Source organism: Ambystoma mexicanum, chromosome 8 (genome assembly GCF_040938575.1).
Source record: "Ambystoma mexicanum isolate Mex_15411 chromosome 8, UKY_AmexF1_1, whole genome shotgun sequence".
Taxonomy (NCBI): Eukaryota; Metazoa; Chordata; class Amphibia; order Caudata; family Ambystomatidae; genus Ambystoma; species Ambystoma mexicanum.
In genome coordinates, this window is record NC_090929.1 from 687,834,161 (window position 1) to 687,857,233 (window position 23,073).

A 23,073-nucleotide genomic window follows, 5' to 3' on the forward strand; every position below is an offset into this window, starting at 1 on the left:
GATTTGTGTACTTTCCAAGTCCTTTTTTTAAATAAAAATGAGATGGGTTTAGTTCATGGCAAGAACTGGAAAAGAAAGTGTTCAAATGCAGAAATTGCAGAGTTTGCACAAATCCCAGCTTCACCCCTTCACCCTTTAACCAATGTGTGATCCTGGGCATCTCATTTAATCTTGTATTGCCGAACCTCTCGATATTGCCAGTCCCTAAACCTTTTAAAATTGTCAGCCCTTCTGAGTGATTGCCTTCTCATGGTATGATCTTCATAAAAGCCTTTTTCATGGTTTCACTGTGTTAATAGTGAGCATATTTATATCACACACCACAGGCATTTGTTCCTTTGATATCTAATGGCAACACTATTTGAAAACCATATCCCACTCCTAATCTTAGTTTGTCTGGATAAAGACACCCTCCTGGTAGCTTCTAATCTGCCTCCATTATCCATGCTACGGTATGTGCAGAGTTCTCCTTCCTTCCAATTGGTGGTCTCTCTCCATGATGAGCACTTTTGCATTCTGTGAGGCAGCTAATGTGAGTTCTCTGTCTATTATGGGTTACATGTACCTTTTACATTCAATCCTGCATTAATACTACATCTACCTTCTGGGATGTTATTGATAAAAAGTATCCTGTATGTACTAGAACAGTAACCCCTTTGTAGACTGCTAATGTTGGTCTTCAAAAGCTACTTGTTTATCATTCTGATTAGAGCAAGAATGAAGAGGGCAAGGGGACTTTAAGGAGTAAACATACTTATTATGCTGCGAGACAGCATATCAACCTATAGGTTGTGAGCACAACGGGTGGGGGGTGCGACCAGTATTCTTGATCCCTTAATCCCTTTGGTGTGGTGGAGGGGGGCCCCAAAGATGTCCATGCCCAGGGCCCCAAAAGTGCTTAAAATGGCCCTGCCAACAGGGCAGCAAGAAATCTAGTCTGCACAGGACAAACGCCCAAATCTGATCCTCTGCACAGGATACATGATCTAATCTGCTGTTACACAAAGCAAATCGCACCAAATACCGTCCTCTGCAAAGTACAAATCTCCCTCACTACACAGTTGTACTCCGCTCTACACGGGACCACAAATTCCATAACGTAAATTGATTCAGCCCAAATTAGAATGGTAACTGCATGCATCACCGATTATTTTCCCTGATCTGGCAAAAAATATCTCTCCTGATCTGGAAAAATAAAGTTGCAGCCTTCAGTTGATACATTTTTTGAGCGTGTTCGACAAACGGTGCTGAAGCCAGGCTTCAAACCCAGGTTCTATTTTGACACTTAGTTTCCAGGACCACTTGAACGTCTGATAGGATGCCTGCGAAATCTTAGGGCTGGGCTCTGCAGGAAATAATACATACTTTTTTGATGTACAGGCTGTACATTTTTGTATACTTTGCCAGCAGCAACATTATAGGAAACGCTCTTCGTTACATACAACTTTTTTTATTTACAGGCTGTACATTTTTGTATAATTAAACTTTGCCAGCAGCAACATTATAGGAAACGCTCCCCTTGTTTTACTTTCCTGGTGTTCATGCTTACATTTCTGCTAGGTAAATGTTTATATGGAGGTCGGGGGGCACAGTACATCATTTCTATTTCCGGCATGGATTTCGTTCTTAATCTCGCTGGGCTATCACTGTACTTCTACTTTCAACAAGGATGCCAGCTCTAGCTTCTGCCTTTGTGCCCATGCGATGATCACGAGGTGCTGAAAGATGCAGTCTGAGGCTGACGCGAAAGCATAGCCCTCAGACGCACATTGCCGGACGTAACGTGCGACCCACGTGACGAGATACGGCGGCGCATTGCTTGTTCGAGTCCATTTCTCGGATAGCAATTTGGATTGGGATTGGGTTTAGAAACTACATAATATCAATTCGGGACGGGCACGGGCTGCAACTCCTTTGTTCATTAAATCCACAAACCGCTTAACGGTTGTTTACGGCTCCGAGGGGGCAAGTAATACGTAAATCCAGGTGCGTTACTTTAACCGTATATGTATCCAAGTATTTATGTTGTGTACCTCTCCGTTGTGGGGCGTAGGGTACGGGATTGGGGCGGGCCGCCTTTCTCTGAAGTGATAATGTATACCTGCTGAAAAGGCTACTCGGAGAGTACCGCATTTAATTTCCCAGCAATTGCTCTTGCTCTGTCGGTACAATTAACTGCACTAGCAGATGACGGGGACACGTGGGGATTTAAAAAAAAGGTTTTTCTGGCACTTTTGTCTAATTGCTTTAATGTAAGTAATCCAAGACTACAAGTCCCAAAATGCGTTGAATTATAAGACGCAGCGCTGGTTATTTGTGGCACAGGTAACGTGGAGTCGTCTGAAATGTACAGTGAAGCAAACCATATTCAGCAGCACTGCTAGTGTGGCAGAAATCATGTATCGATCTTAGAAGAGATTTCTTTGGCGTATTCTCTGGTTTTCATTTTGATTTTTATATTTTGACTATTCAAGAAAATTGCCTGCTCAAGTGCATTTCGAATACAAGTATACATTTGGTATGGATTGAAATGTGGAAGTAGCCTCCCTACCAACGTTTTGACAAGTGACCATTGTACACAGTTTCAATTAGACCAAAACCTTGGAGGTGGGAGTCGAGTGCGGAGGGGCTACCTTCAGAGACTTTGCTGGTGGGGCACGTTTTTTTGTATGTTGGCCCATTCCTCTTGATCCAAATGAACATTTGTGGGAAGGGACTAATGTCAAATTAACGCCCAGAGGTGCAATTTAATGCACAGTTGGCAAGTGACATTCCAAATACATGATAGGGTTCCATATCTTGGAAAAGGTTGTCGGTTAGGTGACTTTTTTTTTTTTTCCTGACCCAGAAAATAATTTCCCCAAATATTCTAATCGGGCTATCATTTTATGTTATCAACTCCCATTTTAGAATATTTGGGCAAAGTGTTTGATTTTTAATGAGGGTGCATTTGTTTGGAAATATCGCCCCCTCGTGGCCATTTCCCAGGCGACTTTATTACCGGACTACCAAAATGCATGTTTTAGTTGGTACCTGCCAACATAGTAATGCTGTAGTTATGTTCTGGTGCATGATAGGCTTTGTTTTAGTTAATAGTTGCGTTGTGTGAAGACTTTTCCTTTTTCTCTTTGAGAGGACATTTTCGTTTGACTTTTGATAAAACTCAGGTTTTCTTTACTTGTTAAACTGAGTAAATGTTTCAATAAACAAAAAAAAAAAAAATAGTGCACATACAGCTGCGTTGTACAATAATCCCATGTACAACTGAGTGGCACTACAGTTACGGTGTGTTTGAGGTGTCAGAAGGGAGCTCCCAGGAAACTGATTGAATACTGTGGGAACTGATTTTGTGCCCTGACATAGTGTCACCTGGCATACTCTCCTCTAGTGTAACAACATAACTAGACCCACAACTCCAGCAGCAGAATAACGCAGGTTGCACAATAATGTGTACATCACCGTAGCACAACTGTCTACACTAAATTTCCCTTGCTACACTAACCCTACACAGATAGCCCATTGCAATTCTTCACCCTTCTTAAACGCCACTCCGGCAGACATCACAGGAAACCAGACAATTTATGTTAGCAACCGGGAGTATACATGAACTAACCACTGCTCCAGACAATTCACAAAATATCTAAAATATGCGCAGCACAGACAGCCTTATTTGTTCTGATCTGCACACTTCAACACCGCATCATTGCCCTGCTCTTGTGTGTTTTCTCTACTCCACTGCATACAGATACTTGTGCTCCAAGAAACCGTTAAAAAAGAGATGGTGTGCTATGCGTCACTTAACATAGCAACAACGTTCATAGCAAAGATCTACACATTCTCATTTGGGGCAGTACTGTGAACGGACTGCCAACTTCGTCGACTGGCAGCAACAGGGCAGAACATTTATGCCAGTCTGCTATCCCATAATCTCTGGTGCAGTGATTGGCTGGTGAGACTATGCACCTGCCTGTTTAAGTGATTTGGGAACTGAGGGAGGGTCACTGTAAGAATAACGCAATTCTAGGCGACTGCCTAAAAATGATCAAATCTGCCCCATTGTAAGGGAGCCTTTTTTAATGGCGTAAATTGAATCACTTCTAAGGACTCTACAGTTGGCAGCTAAATCGCATCGAATTTATTTTTAAAACAATTATCACACACTTTGGTTAAGCAGTGAATTTTGGGATTTTAACCCAATCTGCAATTTAGGTACTTTACTATGTAGCTTCTGAACTCTATTTTTTATAAATAAGTTTTGGCTTTCAATTTTTGAAATAATACAGTATTATAGTGTTTACTTGGAAAAAAAAACACCAATCTCCGAATAAAGCAATCTGACAATATGTAATTGCCTTTTAAAAACATGTTGAGCCAAGAGAATATCATTGTACCTTATCTTTCACATCCTTAATGGAAAACTACAAGTCATAGAATGCAAAATAACGATAGCCTGAAAAATCTCCTATTGTAAAGCATTGTGCTTTAATCACTTTAAAAAATACACAAAGGGGACTTGTTCCGCTTTCATTTAATTGCATACTGGAAACCCTGCATGCGAGTTTAGTCCTTTGCAATAAGAAGTACAAAACAAATCTGTAAATGCAGGCCTACTTTCCGGTATGCCTTCGTTTTTTCATCTTTATTCCCAATTGATTAAATGTTGCAGGTTAATTATGAATGATAAGCAGTGGTTGCAGTGGATTCCATTGCAAAGCATTTGTGCCAGCATGAAAATGCCATGATGGTGTTCATACTCGTGCCTTTGTAAGAAGGATTGCCAGGGGGTTGCGGATACGGCCATTCTCTTCCATGACTCCTCTCAGCCATACAAAAGTATGAAAATATGGTGCAGCGTAAAAAGCACCCATAGAAGTTTTATGCATTAATTCTTAACATGCTTTATATGCTACGCCATAATAAATATGATCCTCCCTCAAAAGAAATTGTATAAAACGGTCACTTGGTATAGAGAATGTTTGCCACACACTTCCAGATATGTGTTATGCATTATGTTATGTACATTTGATATAGCTACATGAAATAAGTCCCTTTTATGCATATCATGGTAGTGGTAGATCATGGATATAAACTAATCTTTAAAAAGGAGCTTTATTATTTTACTCAAATTGTCTTGGAAGCAGAGTTAATTGGAGCTGTATGAGAGTCTTTCTATTGGTAATGTCCCATTACAGTGCCAATTGCATAAAGAGTCATGCCTAAGAAAGGCACTGCTGAAAACCTAAGGAAATTAATTGCGCCTACCCAGACTTGGTTCATAGTCTGCATTTTATCTCCTTATGATTCTGAAGGTCGGTAGGTCCCCTCAGAAACGGCCCAAACATACAGAGGGTATGGGGGCTGAAGCTCAATCAGCCCATTGGTGTTGCACCCCTGTTTATAATTGAACAGCCCCAATCGTCCAAACAACGTTGACTGTACATGGTTATGTTCCTGGTAACACAGGTCGTTTTCGGCAATAATGTAATTGCAAATGCAAGGTACGTATATGTTTATATTTTTTTATAATAGATTTACAGTCACTGTTGGCTTTATTCCCTTGGGCGATTTTCCTTTTTGAATGTTTAGGTTCTTGCTATGATCAGCACTGTTGGTACTTATATTGTGACTGCAGCAATACTTGGATTTGATTTTTATTATTAATTTAGTACCAATTTTGCGCTCATAGTCCTTCAGAAAAGAAAAAAACCACTTTCAGACTTGATTGTGGTGTTTTAGGTTAGGTTTATTCCTATGTTGTACAGATTCGTTGTATTATTTTTCTTACAATATCTTGTTGTTCCATAGATCAAAGTTGGTCATACACATTTTAATTGTATTTTATATCCTTCAGTATCTTGTATTTCCTAAAATCTAAAAATGCTCTGTATTCGTTTCATACATTGTATATTGTCATCCCTCTCAACACGTGTTTCCCCATAGTTTATACTATGGTTCATCAGGAGAGAAAACGCTTATATTTTGATGTGGGTATTCACCCCTTGTTGTTTAATCAAACTTGTTTGAAAAAGGTTTTGTCTTCCTTTAGAACTCAGTCATGGGATCCTGTCAGTGGACCCTTGCAATATTAGCCTATTATTGCTTTTTGCCTGTTCTTTAAGTGGAGCAAGGATATACAGTTGTCTCCCTCACAGCGCCAGGATCAGTATAAGCTTTTTCGCTCCCGATGAACCATAGTATAAACTATGGGGAAACACGTGTTGAGAGGGATGACAATATACAATGTATGAAACGAATACAGAGCATTTTTTGACTTTAGGAAATACAAGCTGTATAATATAAAATACAATTAATTTGTATGCCCAACTTTGATCTTTGGAATAACAAGATATTGCTTCAGCCCTCTTTAATTTCTTTATACACGATGTGATGCATGCATTCGCTCAGTTGTGCTCGGACTCGCCAAAGATTGAAGGCAAGGCTGTTAAAGCATTGTGGTATGCTGATGATCTGGTTAATTTCTAAAACCCCCATATGTTTTACAAACTTTATTGTCAACTTTAAGCAGCTACTTGGACAAGAATGAGTTAATCATCAATTTAACAAAAACACAAATCATGCTTTTTGCGCCAAGGTTAAATAATAGAGCAAAAATGGACTGGAAGGTCAAGAACGTGAGTGTTGAGATTGTTCTAACATATCTCTATCTGGGTGTACTATTTGATGGTCCGTGTCATATTGATTCCCATTTAAATATGATTGCTCAAAAACTTAACTCTGCCCTCTCGCAGACACGGCTTATCTTGTATAAATATAGCAAATTTTCCATTTGTCCTGCAGTGACATACTGGCGTCAAAAGGTGATCCCGACAATTCTCTATGGATTAGAGACCAAACACATTATTCCTTCTTCATTTTTGAATAAATTGGAGGCAAAATATTGGAGAAGTGTGCTTCACCTTCCGGTATGTATTCCAGGGCCGTGGCTGCGCTATGAATTGGGTCTTTCTCCGTTAGTATCCATTTACAAATGGCGTCTTTGTGCACTTTTTCGTAAAGGTTTAACGTACCATCAAAATGATACCATTCTAGCATGCTTGGCTGGTTATATGCTAACATCTCCACATTTGTTTGTTCGTACTTGGTCCGCATACATCTTTGAAGTGCTGGCAAAGGCTGATGTGTCGATTGAGATTTTGGTGACCAATCCGGATCGAGCAAAGGCTAAGATATGATACAGATTGGGTAGAGACTGGAGCGCTGTGTTTAACATATAGGGACTTTAAAGCTCATGGCTTTAATAAAAAAACATTTTGTTGTGGAACCATACTTGTTCAGAGCTCCTTCTCCACAGCTTAGATCTGTAATTTTGCGTTTACGATTCAATTTGTATCCAACACGGGCTATTCTTGTTAGAAGAAATCTCCTTGATCCAAAAGACAATCGGTGTAGATTCTGCTGCCATTCAGATACAAAGGAATCATTGAAACACATCATTGTAGAATGTACAGCTCTGGTAAATCTAAGAGTAAGATTCTTCAAGAAGCATTTAACTTATTTTGGTGTAGTGTCACCTGAAAATCGATGGCCTATTGTCCCGGAGACCCGAAGCATGAGTATCTGAATAGCCACCTTTAATTTTCTTAATGCATTGAACTTAGGTGCGATCAAAGATGCGGAGGTTGACTAAAGAATCAGATGACATTTCTATGTGTGATGTTTCTGCTGTTGAGGCATTTGCTTAATTGCCCCTTATCGGAGCGTTTTCATGAAAATGGTTATGTTATTGGTTAATTGATGCTTGTGATCCTCTCCTTTTATTGGATTTATTTATCTGTTTAAATCAATTTTAATGTAAAGAATGAATTTTCTATTCAAGGCAGGGTTTTGAGATTTTCTCTTGAATCTGTAATTCTTTTATGTTCTTTATATTTTTACATTTATCTTCTGTTTTCTGAATTCAATATTGTGTAATGATAAAATGTTTGGAAAAAGTTGAATTTTTTTCCAGCTATATTCAAATAAAAAAAAGATATTGGCCCTCATTACGACCCTGGCGGAAATCGCGGTGCAAAATGCACCATGGAGCACGGCGGAAAGCTGCCGATAGCGCCATGGGGGTTGGCGGATTTTCCGCCCCATTCCGACCTTGGCGGGGCGGTAAATCCCCATTCCCCATTTTACCCTTCCCCATTCCCATTTTTGCCCCATAGGGTATAATGGGAGTGGGGAAGGCGTTAATTACGCCACCGTAAAATACGGTGGCGTAATTAACAACAAGGTCCCGTAGCGCCATGGATTTCTCCGCCCGGAAAAACCAGGCGGAAAACGCTCCATGGCGCTACGGGAACTTGTAGTAGGGCGGACGGGTCCGCCGCGAATAACGCTGGCGTAAACCCACTCCGCCAGGGTCGTAATGAGGCCCATTGTATGAAAAATGTCTATGGGTGGATGAATATGGTTGGATGGTGGATAAGTGGGTGGGTCATTTCGAACTGGGGCTGTCTGCCAGCAGCATATGGTGCGCCAGGATCACATAGCATTGCTTCTAGGGGAGCTATGATCACTCTCTGGATGCTACCCAGGAAGTACCCTTTAGCCCCGAAATCCCACCGTGCCTAGTGGGTCAGCGTGGCGGGACATCAGATGAGAGGCTGCAGAGAGTACGGTGAAGGTAGAAATCTAGTGGGTGAAAAAATGCTCAAAAAAAACATGTTTACTAGGACTCATAACCACTTATGCTGTGCCGCTAATGGCTTTAGCTTATCCTTACACCGTACCATAATACACTACTAATGCACTCGATCAATAGCTTTCTTTTTCTGCTTCGTCCCTCAACTAAGCACGCTTTTAAGGAAAACACAGCATCTTATGCTGTATTGGAATTGTGAAATTGAATACTTGTTGAAGGGTAATTTGTCAAAAGCCTATGTGGTGTAGAAGCACTGTGCTTTTGGGATCTTGTTTTTTCTACAAGACCCATCTATCCTTGAATTAGGGAAGGTATGGGAGGTCTACCTTTTCCTTGGAACCCATGGCGTCCAACTTCTAAAGTATGGCCAGCTTTAAGATCTCTGACATTATTAGTTGTATATGTGACCTACACAGACTTTAAAATGTGCACTCTCCGTTAGCCATTGACTAGTGATAATTCGCTCTTGAAGAGTGAGTAAGAAAGGGTGTGTTGCGTGTATGTGGATAGTTGAGTGGGAAGGGACTTTTATACCTGGCTAGTAGCTTGTAACTTAACATTTTTTACCCCTGAGTCAACATAGACTTAAGCCATCGAATTAGCGGATGACTGCGGGCCTATTTCAACTGCTTGCAACCTATAGCATGTTACATCGGAAGGACCGTGGGTTCAGTGGAAGGTATGGTATCAGCTGCAAGTAGGATTTACATAGCATTACTCTTCTAAAGGGGCAGGCGTCCATGGTTGTATTTCTTTGGCTTGGAATCCATGTCAAGTTTCACTTAAATAATTTGAACTTCACCCTTTTTGTACTTGGGGCACTGGAAAAACTATTTTTATGAAAATATATTTTGTGTTATCACAGTTCACGTTAGCTTATGGTGTTTCATTCTAGTATTATTGTATTGTTAATTCAGACCTCACAAAATCCACACAACCACTAGGATTGACAAGTACTTTTTTATAATAGGGTCAAGTACCATTACCATGATACTCATATCCCTATTGAAATATTTCTGTACACTAATTGCACTTTTTAGGGCTTCCCTTTAGAGGGTAACAATGTGCCAGGTAATCCCAGCTACCTGGAAGTCAATCCCTGGAAGTCGCCCTTCAAGCCTGTTAAAGATGGTCTGGTGTTCAGCTCTGAGGTCTGAGTCCGCCTGGCTCTGGGTGGGTCTCCTTCCTTGGAGTCTGTATCTCAAAAAAGTGATTATAGAGGAGCACTCATTGAGACCTGTAAGGAGTGTGTACAGAAATGGTGTGCATGTGGCCTAGAACTGTTGTGGCACAATACAGATCTTGCATCACACCAGTCAATACATCAATGTACTCCACGACAGACCCCCCCCCACCCCCCCTCCGCACATCTCCCCAGGTGGCCAGACTGCAACTTGCTGGATCAATTTTTAGTTCTATGCAATTCCGGCCTGCACAGAATTAATTTGTTTCTTTTCTCTCCAAAAATTGACATTTTTCAATCGAACAACAATATTGCCCCCCACCGCCCCCAAACCCCCTCCGGACAGAAGTGCTTGAAATTTATACATTCACTTTTACAATCATCATCTTTATTTACATAATATTCAAAATCCTCAAATTATGTGACACCATTGTTGTACAAAGTCTCCATTGAGATATTCCAGCACAATGGACAAGTACTGTCAGAACTTTCCTTGTTCCCCTTGCAAATTATAATTCATCCATTCCATGGCAACAAACCCCCATAGCTTAATCAATCCAGAACCCCCAGCGACTTCTTCTGCTTCCAAGCGGCTGCTATAACTAACCATGCAGCTTGCAGCTATCCCCATCAACATAAAAGCCTTACTCTGCGCTTTAGTAAGGTATTCTCAGGGTCACATAAACCACATAGCCACACTTGAGGAGGCCATTTATATATCCGGGCAAACAATTTAGTTACCTGTTCTGTAATCTTCCACCCCCAATAATTTCCCAGTCTTGTGCAATCCCACCAAATATGACGCCAAATCCCCTGGGTTCCGCACCCTCGCTAACATTCCTCCGGAGAGGTCGGAAACATAACGTGGAGTCTCTCGGGCGTATATTGCCATTGGTACATGACCTTATACCATGCCTCCCTTATCTGTATAGATCTCGTTAGTTTAGGGATGTTTTTCATACTAATTCCCAATCATGGCAGGTCTGTCCCCAAAGTTTTCTCCCATTTGTGCATGAATTCCCCAGTTCTGTTCCTTCTTTTCTTCTAGGAGAATAGAGTACAGCTTTGACACCATTTGCCTGTTTCCTGAATGGGTGGTAATGAATTTCTCGAATAGCGTAAGCTCTCTCCCCGCAACTTCCCCCACCCCTGAACTAGTTGGCCAATCTAATAGTTGATAATATTCCAGCCTCTTTCCTCTAGCCCCACTTTGTTTACACTCTTCAAATGTACTTAAGACTCCTCCCTGCACCACCCCCCCATCTTAATGCATCCTACACTTCGCCAAGACTTGAATGATCCCCTCTCCATCCCTGGGCGGATTTGTGGATTCTCAAAAAAAGGGTTAAATGGTGACGGCGTGTGGCTAGAGCACCTTTATCAGACTGCCCCACACCTCTGTGACCACTGATAATACTCGACTAGCTCTTATATTTGGGGGGGAGGTCCATCTTGTTTCAACCATAACATTTCTTCTAGTGGGCATCCTGCCGCTGCTCGGTCCATTTGCACCCAGAATTTCCTAGTGTCGCCCTTAAACCATTCTTGGAGTACCTGCAAATGTGCCGCCTCAAAGTATTTTTCAAAATACGGTAAGCGCAGTCCCCCATTTTCTCTAGAAGCCGTTAAAATATGAAAGTCAACTCTCGGGACTTTATTCTGCCAAATATATCTTCTAATTTCTTTAAGTTCTTTAAAGTAAGACCTAGGGACCTTTACTGGAAGAGTTTGAAACCTATACAGTAATCTGGGAAGATTCGCCATCTTAATCGTAGCCATCCTTCCCCGCCTTCAAATTTGCAACGGATTCCAACTCCGAAGATCTTTGTTCGCCTGCTGCAACACCTGCGGGTAGTTACATTCATATAGCTAGGAAAACGTTCTTTTTATATTAACCCCCAGGCATTTGATATAGGTACCCGCCTCTATGAATGGCGAATATGAAGATTCCTTCTGACTTGGAGGTAAACCTAATTCCAAGAGTTCCGACTTCCCCATGTTAACCTTCAACCCTGCCACCCGTTCTCTTCCCACCAGTTCCTTGAATAGAGCTGGTATTGATATTCTAGGATCCTGCAGCATCAGTAACATATCGTCTGCGAAAGCCGCAATGTTATGTACCCCATTCCCAAACTTAATACCCAGTATTTCCTCTCTCGCCCTGATTTTACTAAGAAATGGTTCCAAATATATAGCATATGAGAGGCAATAATGGGCAACCTTGACGGGTAACCCTACTTATTCTGATGCGTGAAATATATGTTTATTAATTGTCAACCGTAATAAGGGAGATTGATAATTAGCTTGCACCATTTGAACAAATTTAGTTCCCATACCCATTTGTCCCATCACTTCAAATAAAAAGGGCCATTCTACACGATCAAACGCCCTTTCAGCATCTAAGGAGACTATGACTGTGGGAATTTGTTTAATTTGGACCTTTTCCAATATATGAGCAACTCTTCTAATATTATCCAAAGTTTGTTTCCCCATAATAAATCCTGACTGATCCATATGTATTAATGTAGATAAACAAAGTGCTAATCTCGCTGCCAGAATACTTTTATAGAAATTTGCATCGATGTTCAAGAAATCTATCGGACCCACATCTCATCAGATCTTTCCCAGGTTTACCAAATACCACAAACATCATTCCGACATCATCGGTGTCACTGCTCCATTAATCTTTATTATATTAAACAATTCCTTCAGCACCGGGGCCAGTTGCTTAGCATATTTTTTTTAAAATATAGCCGGAAATCCATCCGGTCCCAGAGCCTTATTTATTGGCAATGCTCAAATAATTTTGGATCCCTGGGTAATCTGACGCATATAATGTTTCATAATATTGAGCAAATGCCTCAGTTATCTCCGCTGTTACCGTGACCACCGACCCATTTAACTGAGCTATTCGTTGTGTCAATTTTACAGCTTCAGCACCCCTCATCTGTCGAGCCAACAGTCTGTCTGCCTTATTGGCCCGTAATATTATATCTCTGCTTTATCAGCAAAGACCTCTGAGCCTTTCTGGTTCTCAGTAAGTTCAGCGGACTATTCAACATTTTAAATTTATTAGCCAAAGCCCTCGTTCTCTGTTTGGCTATTTCCATTTGAGTCTCTCGCACTTGAGATTCTAAGTCTAGTTCCATTTTGACCCGCATTTTCTCTCTCTCTGTACTTTGAGTACTATAAACTCTCCCCGGATAACTGCTTTGAAAGCATCCCATGTTGCCTCTAATGACACCTCCTGAGAGGTATTGATGGCAAAATATTCCTCTCTTAGCCCGAACATCCTCGGCTATTACCTCGTCATACAAAAGATCTCTAGGAAACGTCCACGCCCATAACCCCACCCGCTTACCTACATCACCAAACCGAACGGTTAGAGGGGCATGATCCGACAATGCTATTGATACCACTTCAATTTATTTCACCTCACCCAACAATTCTGCCGTTACCCACACATATCCTATTCTTGATAAAGAATGGTAAACATGTGAAAAACAAGTATATCCCTTGTCATCTCCCTTTCCCAAACTCCACACGTCCCGCAATGTCAGCTTCTCAAAACTTCTCTTCAGTGCTCGCGAGGGTTGTATCGTGCCTTCCTCCCCGACCCCCCGGTCCTTTCCATCTTCGGATCCCAAACCATATTAAAATCCCCCGCTAGTATTATGTCACCCCTAGCAAATTCTTCCAATTTGTTCAAAACGTCCCATATGTATGTTACCTGCCCCGTATTTGGCGCATATACAGTGGCTAAAGTGAACCATTTATGTTCCATCTGCAGTTGTACGAACAAATATCTACCCTCCGGGTCCACTTTCTGCTGCATCACGGTTGCCTTTAACACATTTTTAACCCCTATCAAAACACCAAAATCCCCCCCCCCTCATTAGATTGGTACAATCTATCAAACATACAAAATCTCCCCAACGCTGTGTCCCTCTTTCTAATGTGCGTCTCTTGCAATATTATAATGTCCACATTTTCTCTTTTGATTATCATCTATACTGTTCTATGTTTTAATCAGGGAATTCAATCCCCTAACATTATATGATAATACTTGAATGTCTTTTAAACAAGAAATGTCACTACTAACTGTGAGCTCTTCCCCAATAAATATCATTACCCCTTTCTTCTGTCCAGTGGTTCCACCACCCCCTCCCAGGCCCATGATCCTAGGATATCCTCGAGGTAATACCCCAAGCTAAGCCCCGATATAAATCCTGGGTATATTCCCAGCCAGAAGTTTCCTACCACCTCCCTTAAGTTTCAAAACATTCCCCGCCAGCCCTCCACCCTGACATGCTTATCTGTTAGTTATTAAATCAGTAATAGCCATTAAAACCGCTGCTCCTAAAATTGAAACTGTATATCTTTGGGGGGCATCTGCACACCTCCCTTCCAGCCCACCTTCTAAGTCTGTTCCTCGGTGGCCTCTCAAGTAGGTTCCCCGTCCCCCTTTCTTCCCTCTAACCATTGATCAGTTCCATCGCTGCATTCCTTACATAACAGAAGACCCCGCTCAGCTCTCTTCATGCACCCCGCCTCCTTTTCCATATTAAGCCATGGATATTTTCTATGGATATATGATGCTGCACCCCATCTAGAGTCAATAGCAGCCCAAATGGTAAGGTCAATTTATACAAAATTTGCTTCGTTTTCAAAGCCCTTTTTACTTGGCCCATATCTCTCCTCTTCTGAAGTGTCACTAACACCAAGTCCTATACAAATGAATCTGAATTCCATTGATCGCCACTTCTGCTGCTCTCGCTGCCTGTAGAATGTTCTCCTTCACAGCGTAGACCAATATGGCTACCACCACATCCCTGGGTCTGGCCCCATTTCTCTCCTTCTCGGGCCGACCCTATGGATCTGATCAATCCCTATGTCCTCCGGTTGCATTTCCGTTAGCAAGCTGCCAAAACATTGTTGTACAGTATTTTTCAAGTCAGTGACCGTGATCGTCTCACTTAAACCTTTGATGCAAATGTTAGCTCTTCTTGATCAATTCACTAAATCTTCTGTTTGTAATTCTAAGTTGTGAGAAACTCTTGCCAAGTGTTCCAGCAGTTCACTGTTTTGTCAGACCTCTTCCGAAGTCTCTGCTAAGTTTTATTCCGTGGTATCGACTCTACCACCCAGCTCTTTTACCTCCTCCATCTCAACTCTTCCTCCAGCTATGTAAATTGGTCAGTTTAGCCTTCCTTCCATCTCCTTCATTCTTTGATGTCCGCTTTACTAAACGCCATTTCACCAGGTGCCGTTCCGTCCCTTTTCTCTTCTTCCCAACTTCGTTTTTTGTTATTTCAGTTTGGCCCTGTGTCCCCGCACCCCCTGATCTCCCCCCCCAGCCACCCTGTTTCCAACACCACTCAAGCAACCATTCTTGTTCCCCCAGTGGTTGCCTCCGTTAAGCGTGGTTATTCTATCTTTTGATTTTGACATTCAGGCCCAGTTGACTTTAGATTCTCACAGTTTGTTGATATAGATCGGGTACTCTTTCTCATCTATTCCACCATGGCAACCTCCCATAAACAAATATGTTCCTTTATAATCCTTGTGCGGTTCTGCTGCCTTCATTCATGCCACATTGATATGATATGATAGTTTATTTATATAGTGCCTATACACAATGTGTTTCAAAGCACTTCAAGGCAAGGGGGGGGAACAAGGGAAAATACAACCACATTCTTACAGGCCATGAACAGTAAGGATGTGAAATTAACGATCATACTCGGCCTGACAACATTTCAGATAGTGCAAGAGCTAAGACATAGATAAGGAAGGGAGAGGGAGTTAGTTGAAGTTTTTAAGTTTACCTTCCCCTGTTCTCCTTCCTGTGTCTGTTACCAGGTTGCTGGGTTAGCAAATGATACCCTGTAGTCAATACGAAGCCTCAGCGCTTCCACCTGTTTCTGCTCCAATCAGATAGTACAGCCTAGTTTCCACCTCTTGCTTATGCATAAGGTACAACGTTCCAGGCCCCTCAGTTTTGTTGCTGCAACAGACCCCTCACCCTTTCTCTTCCTATTTGAATAGTACACCTTCTTCAGGGATAAAGTCAATCCCAGTATGGCTTGCACTTGAAAAAACCACTGATTCATACATTTCATACAATGCCACTAAATAAGGTCTATGAATTTCCTGGATCCACATCTGCTGCTAACACCTAAGTATCCTTAGGCCACTGATCCATACAGTGGTCACAGTCCCATACTTGACAAAGTCACATGTCCAGCTTATCTAGATGCAACCTTCCCAAGTGCTAAATTGTTACCACTTCCAGGAGTACCGAATACTTTAGAGGACACTTGGACACTTACTGTTGCTGACACAATGCTCTGAAATGAGAATAGCCCGGAGCAACACCTCCTCCAACCTTCCAGCAATCTCCCGTTGTGGTGACCTTCGCTTTCACAGCAAGTCCACCTACTGCGTCAGAGTCTTCAGACCGCGGCCCCTTCAATGTTACCAAACAGTTGTTTAAGACATCTCCGTCTGGCCTCAGCCAGCGTTACATGTAGTGCCTACCTCCCCAGCTGCATGTCGGTCCTTCCTGATGTAGTGACAGTGCTCCGTCTCTCGTTTCATACTTTACCTCCCACAATTCTCCTCTTGGTCAGAGATCTGCTCTCCATATGTCAGTGGGGTGCCTTTTCCCTCACTGCCACAAAGCACCTATCACGTTAATGTTCTGAAGTATCCCACCGTTTAATGGGATATCCTACTCTTTCAGCCGGTACCACCGCGTCTATTTCCCTTCCTCTGCTATTTCAGCTCGGTCATCCCCTGCCACCACTTCAGTCCAGGTCACTTCTTCACTTGCGGCGACCGCATTGTCTCCAGCACCCATCTGCTACGCCTGTTGTCTGATCACCTTGGCCACCTCGCGCTGGCCTGCGTCCTCCTAACTCCGCTGCTGCCAATCCGGGGGTCTGTGCATACAGTCCATCCCCATATCGCCCTGCATCGTACACCGCTTACTGCTTCCTCTCTGGTCTGGTCGCGAGCAACCACTACAATCCAAGTTGCCCCGTCTCATTCGACCTCAGCTTATCTCCTACGCCCCGTTGCTGTATACTGGTTCCAATTAAGCATAGTTCCGTAGCCTCCTCCCACTGGTCCTCACAACCGTTCTTCTTCCTCTGCAGCTGCTAAGGAGGAGCTTCTCATATAGAAGCGGTTTCCGAATTTCGCTTCAACGTACACCTCGCACAGCTTCCCCTCTGGACGGGCCTCCACCTTCTCCTATCCGGGGCAATGCCCTATCTGGAGCTGCCGCTCCGATGTTCTAAACATGCACAAAATAAAGAGGAGGGGGAACCGCTCTGTCACCAGAGTCACCTACAATATGCTCTGTCTTCCGCCGTCTTCCATGGTGCTCAGCCCACCTAAGTATCATATAGATGGGCCTGCTTATTTTATGGCCAGGGTCGGAGAGAGGGAATCGCATGTCCCTACTCACCGGCGGCCATCTTGGATCTGCCCTAATTCGTTTTTTGTGTGTGTTTTGTTATAGAATAATAGCCAGAAACCGCAAAATCGTTCTCTAACACGTTATGCATATTTGTAGTTTTTAATCTTGAATCTAAGAGTGGAGCACGTTTAGTAGCCTTAGCTCTGGTGCTGAGGAAGAGACTCATTGCAGGGTGTTTGAAAAGTAAATATCTTGTCTATAAAGGAGTTGTCAATGGCCTTTGAATGGCGGGTCTCGGAGATGGTTGATGTTTTAGGAGCTTTTATTGTGCTTATATTTTTGCAACCAAATGGCCAAACACAAAGCAAATTCACGACTTTACCCAGAACAAGTATGAAGCGTTCTTTTATGGGTATGGGCACCATACAGGAGTTTATTTTGATTAGTGAGGCTGAATTGGTACTGGATGATCTGGGAGAAAACCTGGGTGGATGTGTTAATTCAGATGCTGCAAAATGTGTTGGATGCTCCAACTTTTCCAGTCCAACCTTCATGGAGAACTCTGTTCCGTCCTCTTTAAATTTTGTGAAAAATGTTTTGGGGGAAACGGGCCAGGCAAAGGGATATATGTTACATTGTTCGAAAGCCAGAAATTTGTTTTAACCTTGAAAGTGATAATTTAGCCCAATGCGACATTTCTTGGGAGGCATACCAAAAAGTTGACCATGTTTTTCTAATCCACTTGAAGTTTATGCTGTGCAAAGGTGGTAGATTTGCGACAACCCGAACTTCATAAGAAACACAGGTTTTAAGTTGGGACAGGAGGAGCATCGACAGCTTATATAAGTATTGTCTAATACATTTGCCCCACTGAGTTCTAGCTTAGTGTGAAGCTTATATAAGAGCAAGATGTGCGTTAAGTGGAAATAAGGTATTTAGGGTACTAAAGGTACAGAAGTACTATCAATTGGACAGGGTGTATGATGAGGATATCCGCTGTAGTGTCCTATCAGTGTACTCCAAATTGTAACCCCTCTGCATGCTGAAACATGGTCTAGTATATTCTGGAGGGACATAGAGGAGGGAAGTATGGGGATCTGACTAGACCAGATGTCAAGCATTAGAGTACCTTCTAATAAGCAAGTCCTGTACTTGAGCCGTGCTGGGTGCATTTCCATAAAATAAAAAAAATACGCTTCTCAAGAAGATGACTGAAGGTTCACTAAGGAAGAACAGAGCTAAAGAGAGAAAAAGATGCAAATCTGTAGAAGCAAGGGGCTTTGGGAGGTATGGGGCCGGGGCTGTTGTAAAAAACCTAGTGCTGATAATGTCATGACTGAAGAATACTGGAAAAACAGCACAAGACCATTATAGTAGTGTAACTCTGATAATGGGTTAGCCACAGAGTTAAAGAAGAAGGAAGTGATACATTAACGATGGAAAAATGTGCAAACCCATATCTGAAAACTCACCAGTTAAAACAAACACAATAGATAAGCCTAGGCCTGGGGTACAAATAAAGTTGCAAGCCATAAATTCACTCGCCCCCACAATTCAACACATACACACAGTATACTTGGAAGCAAGATGACACGAAACAACAACAGGTTCGATCCCCGGGTCCGCGCTTAGAAACCTCTGGGTGTTTAAGCGCGTTATAATTACGTAACTAAGACAACAAAAAAAACACAATTACGCAACTAAGAAAAACAAACAATTCCTGTAACAGCGCCTCGATGCCTGCGGGCTGTGTGAGCGCTTTATAAATGTAAAAATAAAATAAAAATAATAAATACTATATCTTGCTTGCCAAGACTCCATTATCACAAGCCAATGGCTAGTGGAGAGTGCAGATTTTGCACCCTGCCCCAGGCCATCAATACATTCACAAGGAGCAAATCCAGAATCTGCGCGGAGAAACACATGGGGAACAGAAAGGCCAGTTCATTGATACTTGCGGGGGTTGGGGAGTCGGAGAGAAGGCTGATCTGTAATGCACATGTACCCAAAGAAAGAAAAGTAGAGAAAAGGGGTTACGCTCAAAATGTGCATTTGCCACTAGCCATTGGATAGTGATAACTGTAGCGAATAGGAAATGGCGTGCTATTTTGTATGTGTAGTATTGAGGTGCTGAGTGACTTTTTATGGTTGGCTAGTAGCTTGCATCTTTTACCCCTGCCCTTCCAAAGAAATGTATCCACTCATTGCAACATAGGGATGCTGTTCGGTTCTGTTACATCGAAGGATAGGATACATATATATATATATATATATATATATATATATATATATATATATATATATATTAGAAACATGCCTTAGCATCCCTGGAGACCTGCGTTGCGGCCATATTCGTATCAGACTAGTGGACACATATTTATTTGACGGCCTACTCTCTATTGAGTGAATAATATTTTTACAGAAGTCCCATATTCAACTGAGCTTCTCCCATCATTCGACCATGCCAATACAAGTGACCGTAGAAAATACAGAGTTGTCAACATCAAATAGGCTACAGCTAAAAATCACATAGTTTGCTCAGAGCAAGAAGCTGCAACTGTTAACAAGGTCCCTATGTAAAATCATCACTCCAGATATGATTTTGAGGTGGGAATATTTTACTCTCTATTTTTAAACTTTGAGAGTAAATGTGATTTTAAGAGAGTACAAAGACTTTTCTCCTTAGCAAGAGAGTAAAATATATGCGACATCCAGCTGACGTGTGAAAACTGTATGGAAATCATTACTATGCGGCAGCTTTCTGTTTTGTGACAGAATATAGCTTTCATTATTTCTGGCCATTTGATCTCTCCTGTATATATTTAAATGTTGAAATCACAAAAACCTAGCCAATTATATAGTAAAGCATACATGAACTTGTATTGTGTGTTTTGAGATTCGATAGCAGAATTGTCTTTTGATGTTTAATGAAAGTCCTAATTTCTTGGAGCTATTACTACCTAATGGTATGCCAATGTTATGATGCAACAGTGCAGAGAAGCAAGGACTCCATGCTAAATTCTATATCTAATCTAGTGGTCAAATGGTTATTTATATAGCTCTTTTGGCAAAGCGCTGTACATAGAACATATTTATCACAATTACCACTGAACCAAAGTCGGTACTCCTTTATCGACCTCGAAAGGCTGAGTTGGACTTGCCGGGATTCGAACTCGCAACCCACAGATCACGCAGAGATTGCAGCAAAAAGTGCTCAACCGGCTGAGCTATCTTATTGGCTAACATCCTTCAGAGCCTCCCGTTAGAACCACTGGATGTTTTAAAAGATAACTAAAGAGGAAGACAAAAGTTGGGCCATTCTAAAAATGGACACAAGGAATCCAAAATGCAGCATCAGTGTGTTTATACAATGTATTAAAGCAGTGCTGCGAGCTTGCAATGGGAGAGCTTCAGGGGATATTCCCACAGTTGTAACTACAAAAGTGGGGATACGCACAGCCATGTAGAGTACATTTTAATTAACCTGAGTGAAAGGTGTAGTATTCGGAGTTTGTTTTACCAAGACTAGACTCGTTATTATTGAGTGGGGTGGGAGTGCATGGCCAACTGCCAGACCGAGTTGATGTATGAAGGCATAGCTCCGTTGATGGTAATGATCGATTCTAAATACCAGATTCTAATCGTTCTGAAATCGAGCCTTGCAGAAAGATACTATTGGAGCTTCTTCATGCATGGCGAGAGCAAAACATTTAAAAGTGAAATCGTATGATCTAATATAAGCAGACAGCTGTGGAGAGTAGGACCTGCACAATAAGGTTTATTTGTCAAAGCAAGCGGTCATACCTTAGGAGCTGATGCAGGTGATGCAATCCTTCTGCTATGAGAGTCTGTGGTTGGAACAACGATGTTGCAGCGACCCGATTTATGATCAGGAAAGCAGGGCTGCTAATGAGAGGTGGGGGTATATGCGGCCTTCACCTGCTGTGCAGGGACTTGAGGTTGCTGCTAGCGGGTAGGGCTCTGCACTGTAGGGCACTTCACCTTGGTGGCTGGGCTACTGATTCTGCTAATGGTCCAGGTGGACTGTAGAAAGAAAAAATGGCAATCTGATTTCTCACCCCTTCTCGGGGTATCTTGTGTCGTGCCATATCTTGTGCTATTGGATTTCTCACCCCTACTTGGGCTATCACCAGGCTTTTCCGCCTTCTGCACGGTTTCCTGGTCAAACCAGTTAACTTGTTCTCTGTGGCAGGTGAGGCGGTTTCTTTGGCGGTGTGAAACCATGACTCCGGTCTTCCTTGTCGATTTGCTAGTGTCAGTGCCGTGTGCCTTACGTCGGGGCTCGACAGGACTTTGCTGTCAGTTCCCGCAGGTGCCGGTCGACTCTACTTGGTTCGGTGGGCCAGAGCTCCCCTGGCACCATTCCTAGCAGAAGGCAGCAGCGCTCTGTGGGCTTTTCCGCATCTCGACTCTCAATGCCGTCTGCATGGTGCTTCTTTCTGGTTCTGCCTCAAAGGGGGATGTTTCCTCCTCTGGGTTACTCCGTAGGCTTGCCTCCCTTCCCCACTGCCTCCTTCACCTTTTTCTCCCCTCTGTGTCGGTCAGTGGACCTTTGTTCCTCCTGGCAATCCATTGGTCCTGCGCTTCATGCAAGAATGGCAACGGGAAAGGGTTAGAAACCACATCAGCCACTACTCCAAGGATATTTACATAGTTGTCTCCTCAATCCCCATATATCAAACAAAGATGTTCGCTTCATGTGACCAGGGAGCATAACACATCTATGTTCACGAATGGCCTGTCCTCCAAAGCTGGGGGTCACCTCCAGTGGGATCTGTAATGAATCCGGAGTAAGACTTGGACAATGAGGCATTGTGAAGATTGCTATAGTATTGAAGTAAAAGAAGGGTTACAGGGTCTACATGACGCCTCAGAAACTGCATATGATGCAACCAGATCACCCACACTATTGACCCAGATGTAAGCAAGACTCTGCAGGCTTCTGGCACATGGTGTGGACGTGCTCGATAATACAAGCCTACTTGCGAGAGGGGTGATGGCCAGAGATAATGCTATTTTGGGGGTCGGCTACACTGTTCCCCCAAGATATGCCTCTTGAGGTTATACCTGGGTGGCAAGTCTGGGGAATCGAAGGAAGAGAATGACAGCCTGTTTGTTGTTGGTGAAACTCAGGCTGGCAATCTCATGCCTGAAGGGCCCCGTGCTGGCACAGTGTTTGGCGAACATGCAGCGGTGGGTAGCTGCAGAGCAGCGGATTGTCTTCGGGGCTTGCAAAATCGACTATCCCACTAGCATTGGCAAGTAGTTTTTATGAAGGGCAATTACCATTTGCATGATACTCGACCTTGCTGGCGAGTATGGAGACGCTAGAAACATATTTTTAATTTACTTCAAACACACTTTGTTTGCAGTAAATGGCACATACAGGTTTCACTGTGCATACTTGACAGCGTTGCAGAAGATATGTAGTGTGCTTATGGCGACAAGTACCATTTTACAAAAAGCACTGGTTAATATGTAATCAACAGTCACCTTGGGGCAAGCTCATTTCTATTGGGTTAAGTATGTAAACTAAGGAACTCGCTCTGCAGGTCTAGTAGGATTTTTAAGAATTAGCAAGGCCTCTTTCCATCCTCTTCTCTCTTTCTCTCCCCCCAACCCCTATTACCCCTCCCTGTTTCCTGAAGTTCTACAGCAGTGGGAATGTTTCCCTTCCCCTGATTTACAGTACTTTGCACACAAAAGGATGTAGATTCTTTACACTCTGTGTTACAAAGTTCAACGCTTCACATGATTCTCTTCCACTGGTCTTTCTTTACCAACCAAAGACCCACT

At 42.6% G+C, this 23,073-nt stretch overlaps 1 protein-coding gene across 3 annotated transcripts in view; it reads left to right on the forward strand.

Moving 5' to 3' along the window:
- The first annotated feature begins 1,807 nt into the window (after positions 1–1,807).
- The window catches only part of SEC31B (SEC31 homolog B, COPII coat complex component), a 2,991,081-nt gene continuing 2,969,815 nt past the window's right edge, over positions 1,808–23,073 (forward strand). For 2 of the 3 annotated variants that reach the window (XM_069610490.1, XM_069610492.1), the window contains exon 1: positions 1,808–1,986. The gene's annotated coding sequence lies outside the window, so the exon portion shown is untranslated. Of the gene's footprint in view, positions 1,987–6,798; positions 6,924–23,073 lie in introns of all 3 variants that reach the window. The other variant, XM_069610491.1, reaches the window with a different exon arrangement.